The sequence below is a fragment of the Triticum aestivum genome, chromosome 3A (genome assembly GCF_018294505.1).
Source record: "Triticum aestivum cultivar Chinese Spring chromosome 3A, IWGSC CS RefSeq v2.1, whole genome shotgun sequence".
Classification (NCBI taxonomy): Eukaryota; Viridiplantae; Streptophyta; class Magnoliopsida; order Poales; family Poaceae; genus Triticum; species Triticum aestivum.
Genome location: NC_057800.1, coordinates 686,079,831 through 686,087,409, shown reverse-complemented (window position 1 = coordinate 686,087,409; position 7,579 = coordinate 686,079,831). Strand labels below are relative to the sequence as shown.

The following is a 7,579-nucleotide window of genomic DNA, read 5'->3' as shown; positions in this document are numbered from 1 at the left end:
TGACTATTTTTGGATCGGTGTTCATCAAGAATCAAGATTGACTAATTAAGAATTTAAGATTTATGAATTGAAGCAACTCTTACCTGGTTGCTGGTTCGCCGCCGCTGAAGCTGACGCCGACATCAAGTTGGAGCAAGAGGAGGTGATAGCGACCCGAGCAAGAGGATTAGAGGAGGCGACGAAGACCCGAGGAGGCGACGGCGACCCGAGGAGGCGATGTGGCGACCCGAGGAGGCGGCAAGAGGCAGACAGCCATGGCTGGAGGAGACGGGCAAAGCACCCGCGGCCGCCGCTGCCACCGTCACCTCATTCAATTTGGAAAGGACTCGCTTGGTAGGTTGGTTAGGGTTTGCTCGGCTGGAGGAGAAGATATGCTTGGTTACTAGGCCAGAAAGCCCAAAAGTATAGTGGGTTGATGAAAAATTCGTCTGAAAAAAAACATCGTCAAAAAATAGCATCGATACGCGCTATAGCGCGCAATTGTCATATTTAGTGCGAATAACACCGTAGCGAGTGAAATCTGCATAGCGTAGCGTTTAGTTTCCAGAAACGCTATAGCGCGCTATTAGCGCCGCTATAGCTCGCTATTTTTTTTCCTTGGTATGTATAGAACCTATGTGTTTATTTTACTTCGCATGTTAGATTTGTCTCGGTTCAATAAAAAGCAGAGTTGGTGATGATGGTATGCCTGTCATCCTGTAATATAGGCCGTCCGATCTATATCTAATGGATAGGAAGGAAACTATGACAATTTACCCGCACTCCTCTCCACATTTGCAGATAAGGCTTTCCCTCGTTTATCCTTTTCTCCCACAAGATCTTGATCTTCCGTGCAATGCACGGGCATCTTGCTAGTACTCCTACAATATGTATATTATTGTGAAAGTTCATATACACCATCCGAGATTAATGCAAACACGGCGGATTTTCATTACATTTCGAACTTTTATAGGACAGAAAAATAAAAGAAACCCGACCCTAAACCTATTCTATGGCGGCGACCGACATCCTCCATCTGCGATCTCTATGTACGGGGGCGGGGTTCAAGACTCGTGAAGTGAAGGTGCGGTCTCCGGCGAGGAAGAGTAGAACACAGGATACAAACCGACCAGTTGGCACACCATGCCCTACCGCCTCCCATGCCCTACTCATCCTCGGAGGAGTCTGTTGGGGAACGTAGTAATTTCAAAAAAAAATCCTATGCACACGCAAGATCATGGTGATGCATAGCAACAAGAGGGGAGAGTGTTGTCTACATAGCCTCGTAGACCAAAAGCCGAAGCGTTAGCACAACACGGTTGATGTAGTCGTAAGTCTTCACGATCCGACCGATCCAAGTACCGAACGCACGGCACCTCCGAGTTCAGCACACGTTTAGCTCGATGATGTCCCGCAAACTCTGATCCAGCAGAGCTTCACGGGAGAGTTCCGTCAGCACGACGGCGTGGTGACGATGATGATGTTCTACCGACGCAGGGCTTCGCCCAAGCACCGCTACGATATGATCGAGGTGGATTATGGTGGAGGGGGGCACCGCACACGGCTAAGAGATCAAGAGATCAATTGTTGTGTCTATGGGGTGCCCCCCTCCTCTGTATATAAAGGGGGGGGGGAGGAGGGGGCTGGCCAAGAGGAGGAGGCGCGCCCAAGGGGGTCAATCCTACTCCAAGTAGGTTTTGCCCCCCTTTCCTATCTACTACCACTATAAAAGCACGAGAGGACGGAGAACCAAATCATCTTATCCATCCAAACCTGCGATCTAATGGTCTACATCCTTCCAAAACACCAAACACATTTTATGCTTTAATTAACCACCATGCCATTGGGTTACCATCCACAGAAACACGTTCCGTAAAATAAGAAAACAATTCTGAACCCTCCCGCGACCACGCCCTCGGGCAGTTTTTGCCATCGCCCCACCTCGTCCCCCACATTCTCCCCCCCAGCCACCGTCTGCACGGCCGTCAGGACCGCCGCGCCCACGGCCTCAGGCGCTCGGGCCGCCACGTCCATGCGCCGCCGGGTCCGCCCCCTCCCCGCCCCGTCCACGGGACGCCGCGCCCAGCCGAGCCGCCCCGGGCCGCCGGCGCGCCACCCGGTCCGCCCCGTCCACACGGGCCGCCGCGCCCAGCCGAGCCGCCTCCACTCCCCTCCACCATCCCCAATCACGCCTCCACTCCCCTCCACCATCGACAACACTGAAGCCAATCCCACGATCCACTCGGACATCAACTGCTCCTCCCCGACCTGCCTCGAGCCCTCGACGCCTCCCCACCGCTGCGCTCTCACTCCCTGCCCCCACGCGCCACCGCCATCCCTCCTTCCTGCTACCGTCGTCGTCGCGCCTCGCCCTCCTCCAGGTGGAACGGCTACCAGCATGGTCAGTGTCATTTTTTCCTTCTCTCAAGCGAAACAGCCTTAATATAACTCGTTGTTGCCGGTGAGAGCAGAGCGGATGCAGCCCTAGATCAAGCCAATTGATCTTTCGCGACGTGGGAAGACGCCGGGGCACTGGACTCGCCACCTCCCCTCCCGCATACCTGATTGTCGGTTAGCACTCAACGACGAGGGATACACCGCCGCTGGCCGGGCGATGTGGTTTTTGTTTTCGGGTCCTAGGGATTTTACAAGCAGTTGTTTGACCCTACTAATTTCCATCGGATGCACATATTTCAGAGAATAGTACTCATCTTATGGTTCTACTTGCAGGGATCCCCGTGGGTTGAGGGCGTCGAGTCAATGGAGTTGTGTGCGGCCACGGCAACAACACGCGTGGAGCTGTTCCCAGTATGGTCGTGCATTCATTTTACAGGTTACTTATGTGTTCCCTGGATAGGTGTGTTGTGCAGACCTGACATAGGTTGTGTTGGACACTAGCAAGTGTTCCCTGTCGCACCTGAAAAAAATCATCTTTGATGCAGAAAGGTTTGCTCTTTCAAAATCAATGCATTTGTTTGTACCAAGCTTAAAAAGGTTTTTTAGGCAAGCTTAAGAGGGGTTGCCTGAATGTACTGAAACGATCTGAACATCAAACTCTTTTTTTTTGCTTGCTTGGTAGTACAATCTGCACTACTTAACAAATCTTCTCATTTCTTCAGTTATAGTCACATCTTTTGAGAAATCTTGTCAGAGGAAGAGATGATGGTCTTTACAGAATTTGAATCACGGGAGAGTGATAAATAGAGGGATGCTTAATTTTGAGGTATGAACGGCTGGTTTATAAAAGTTCGGTACCAAATTTACCCAATTAGAAATAACAGTTGATGGAGCTGGTATGTTAATATGATAGCCCCGACGTTAAACATTTTCTTCTTTTGTCCTGTATATGCACACTTATTATTCTTTCTTCTTGCAATAGTATGTATTAGCAATCTTATTTGCTTTCACATATACACCCCTAGACGATTTTTATTTAAGAGCAGAACTTCATGAACGGAAGAGGTTATAAAGTTTACTCGCATATTCTGGTTTCAGAAACAAAATAAGAAAGGCCAATATGCAGGACCTAGCTGTCCATAGCGGGGGTGACATAGTCAAATGCTCTTTTCACTTGCTCATTTCACAATGGCTATGAAGTAATGTGGTGCACACTATACTCTGTTAAATAGGAATTTACTTGTAATCTACGTTTACATGCTGCTTCAGTAATTATCAGTATGATAGTGTGCGCTTAGCGACACCAGAGAAGTGAGAAAGGCTGCCATTTGGTGTGGGCCAGACTACTCACGCATCTCTCTACCCTTATTTCGCATGTTGTGTTGTCTCCAATTGTTGCAATACTGTTGTCTGATTTGATTTTGTTTTTCAAAGTTGAGAAATGATGGATAAATAACAGAATTGTGTTCATATTTTCATTAGTTTGTGCTATTTAGTTGGAAAAAAAGTTCTTACGCTTAATTCATTAGTTTGTTATAGTGATATTTTGAGAAAATGGAAATGACTTGGTGCGGATCTGAATGTGCTAATGACATTACTGTCCAATATAGGAACCAATGTGCTCCTGGTCTGATCCATATTTCTGAAGGTCTTTTTTGGGTGGTCATTCAGGGGCTGGACTTCTCCTTCAGGTTAATGGTATTCTTTCTCACATGAAGCATAGGATTATAACTACCGGGAAGCACATGATGTTGTTCATGAATTCGACAGTAATTTTGGTGAGGATGTGAAATCCCACCTTCTGCTCCTTCCAATCTTTCAAATTGATTTATTCATTGTTGTAGCTTTCCTTGATCTTCTATTCATTCCGATCAAATTTCTCACCGCTTCTCCAAATGGTCCACCCAATTAATAAGAGAAAATAGGGAGAAGAAAAATGTATGACACAAGAAGAGATACCTCTAGAAGCAGTGGAAACAGGTCTGCCTTGTATCTCTTTCATGACGGATCTTGAAACTTGTACTGACAAGAGAACGGAGGAAGTGAAGAAAAACACTTCACATGACATCATGATAAGCTCTATTCTGTTGTAAACATGTTTGTAGTACCATTTATCATCAATCATTTAAAGTGTCATTAAGAGTAAAATGACATTCTCTATGTGCTCTAGGTAAACTTTGAGTGGATACACAATTCCTGTTTTTTTTGTATTTGGTCAAGCAGAATAATGTATGAGAAAATAAAGCTCTTTCATGTATTCGTGTTATATGTGGGAATATTATTACTGGTTTTGCTACCATAACATGCAATATTGCAAGTTTGGCAGAAATAAGTGACTACTGGTCAGTATAATCATATGAGGATAATATCGGGGTACAAGATCCTTTCCTGTTTTTCATGGAGTTAGAGAACAACATGGTGTGTTGCATGTTGCACATTCAGGATTGCTACATGATTAGCATGTGATCTTTAGACAAGTGAATGTCTAACTGACATTGTCAAGTGACAGCGAGAAGAAGAACGTTTCAGCTTGTGGAGTATCTTCCAAGTTAGATATACCATCCCGCAAGGTCAAGATTTACTGAAATGGATTATACTTAGAGTTGGGAAGCCTTACTTTTAACATTTTAATAAGTTTTTATTCCCTAGGTATGGGCGTTTTCAAGCTGTCCCTCGAGTTTTTCATCATGCTCTGCAATGAGATTTTCTACCTCTTCATGATCATTGTCCTGACAAGCAAAGTCCAAGATGGGTAGATTGTCGTTCATTCGCTTCGTATCTGGTACTTACTTGCTTACTCTTTTTACTTGTCTGCTGAGTTCACTATCAGAAGTTCAGAATCACAACTTGATGAGAACATTCTGAGCTAACTAAATATAGCGCGCTTCTCTTTTTATTATACATTCTTTGGAATACTACATTTATAAATTGTTACTCTTTGCTCTAATTCTCATCTTGCTGAGGATTAAATTCTTGGCAAGTAGTTTGATCAGATAGTTCTTAGTAGCGCATTTTCCCAGTCACAAAATTTTCCTTTATCCCCAAGGATAAGTTAGAGCACAAAAATGAAATCAGAAACTGGGGTGGATATTGTTAGGCATGGCATTGTTGTACATCTATGCCTGCCTTCACTATGCACCATAGCATTCACGCGGATAGGATGCAACATAAATGTATTGTAACATCCAGAAATAACAAGCTAGCTGAAAAGATATACATACTATTGACTTAACAGTTGTGAAATATTTGGAGTTGCCCCAAAGAGTAATAGAGGTTCAGAGTTACAATGGAAGCCACCACCCACTGAAACTGCAACGAGTTAACTGGGGGAAGCCAAGTTCTGTCCTTGCATTGTTTTCTTCTACTATTTTTGTTGTATATTAGTACGTCGGTTGGTGTGAAATTCCCCATGTTTTGGTTAATCTACTAGGCAGTAAAAATAAGTTCAGTTTGGTAAGCTGTACACTTGTTAAACCACTTTTAACTGAACTTGTACAAGCATCAAATCTAGGATAGCAGTAGTTTCATCTTATTGTTCTACCAACCCGAGTTTGAGGTGTATTTGTGGTACTTTGAAGTATAAAAATTGCACTAATTGTCCTTCCTCTTATTTTTGGTATTCTTTTAGCTCAGGCTTACACTTTGTGACTGGGCATTAAATTAAGTTCTTCTGTTTTGCTGTTGCAACGAGAGTAAAAATGAGATGCGCTGCCACATGAAAAACTCAGACCAATTGATAAGATACCAAATCTGGGCACTATGTAGTTGTTCTGCATCTGAAATCTCTTTATATAGTAGTTGAGTATGCTGTAGTTAATTCCACTGATATTTGTGTGTCAGTTATTTGGTTATTTGGTCTGAACCTACAATCCATGGTTAGTAATTATTTAGTCTGAACCTACAATTCCTTTTCATGTCTTGTTGTATAATTCTCTTGACACAAAGAGTTTCCGGAGGTTGGATGGCAATTTGAAAATTCCAGTGTGTGCTTCAAGATGTGTGCATCTAATTTTGGACCCTATTCATGTTGGTTCAGCATGTTTCCACCACACTCCATATCTCACAGGATTTAGAGCAGAGGGCCTTTTATAGTAAATACTACATAACATAGTGTTGTTTGGTGGGATGCAATTTTTTTTGTTTCATTCATCCGCTATCCTTGTTGTATTTTACATAGCTTATAATACTATTTCCTTTGTTTCAGGGGGAGGATACGCAATATAGGAAAACTTGACTAAGCTTTGTGAAATTTTGGTTCCATTGGGTGACTTTTATTTTCCTTTGATGGCTATGATGCACATGTAAAATCACATAATTTGATCCTCCCGAGTCTGGTAGATTCGCTACCAATGGTCTACTTAGCACTTATCTTGTGCTGCATAATTGTTTCAGATTACCATCCTTGTACAACAGCAAATCAACTATGTGCCTCTTTTGAGAAGCAAAGATGTTGATTGTCCACCTTGAAGGTTATAGTTGCTAAAGAGTCTACACAGGAGAAATATTTTATCTCACAACTTTCACTTGATTAGTCTAAGAATGAAAGGAAGTATGCATTAAATATACAAAAGTCTCCATAAGGTTAGCTTAAGATGGTAGTGTCCTATCTTTAAATCCTCCAAGAACGCTAGAAACTAATTTTATTACTGACTGGACATATCTGTCATGCATGTTTAGTACCTTGACTCTTTAATCTTTATATATAGACAAAGCTCTGTATCGAGAGATGAAGCGTTTGGGAGCCTGGATGAAGAATGCTTCCGAGGTGGAAAAAGAGGAGAACTATTGAGAATGCTTCCAAACCACTCAGAATTTCTGTTCCTTTTTGAGTCGCGGATTCCTTGTTTGATACAATACATCTGAAGAGCCCTTTTTGCGCACTGTTCAAATAAGCTCTTCATTTTTGTGAGTCTGGTCAAACAATGCACTTCAAATAATGAAGTTATTGTATCGGGGATACTTAGCCAAATGTTGTACTTATCATCCTAGATAATCCATATTCATTATGTATATATGTATCATATTTCCATTTATTTTCTTTCGGGAATAGCACATCGTATTTCCATGTTTATGTTCTTTAGTTGTTTGAATTAAAAAAAGGTGTAGAAGAACAAAAACTATAGAAAAGGGAACACATTAAATAGAGGTGGAATTTGAAAAATGGATTGACTTGCCAGGATGTGCATTGCACGTGCATGCTTAC

The 7,579-nt window shown here is 42.9% G+C and overlaps 1 long non-coding RNA gene across 2 annotated transcripts; it reads left to right on the top strand.

Moving 5' to 3' along the window:
* Nucleotides 1-2,567: 2,567 nt before the first annotated feature.
* On the top strand, nt 2,568-6,644 carry LOC123063215 (uncharacterized). Of its 2 annotated transcripts, XR_006430188.1 has the most exons (5): nt 2,568-2,812; nt 3,099-3,202; nt 3,987-4,946; nt 5,026-5,158; nt 6,581-6,644. It is a non-coding gene; the product is annotated as an uncharacterized lncRNA (long non-coding RNA). The 2 variants fall into 2 exon arrangements; XR_006430187.1 differs by lacking the exon at nt 6,581-6,644 and having other exon boundaries at nt 2,569-2,812; nt 5,026-5,777.
* Nucleotides 6,645-7,579: the final 935 nt, after the last annotated feature.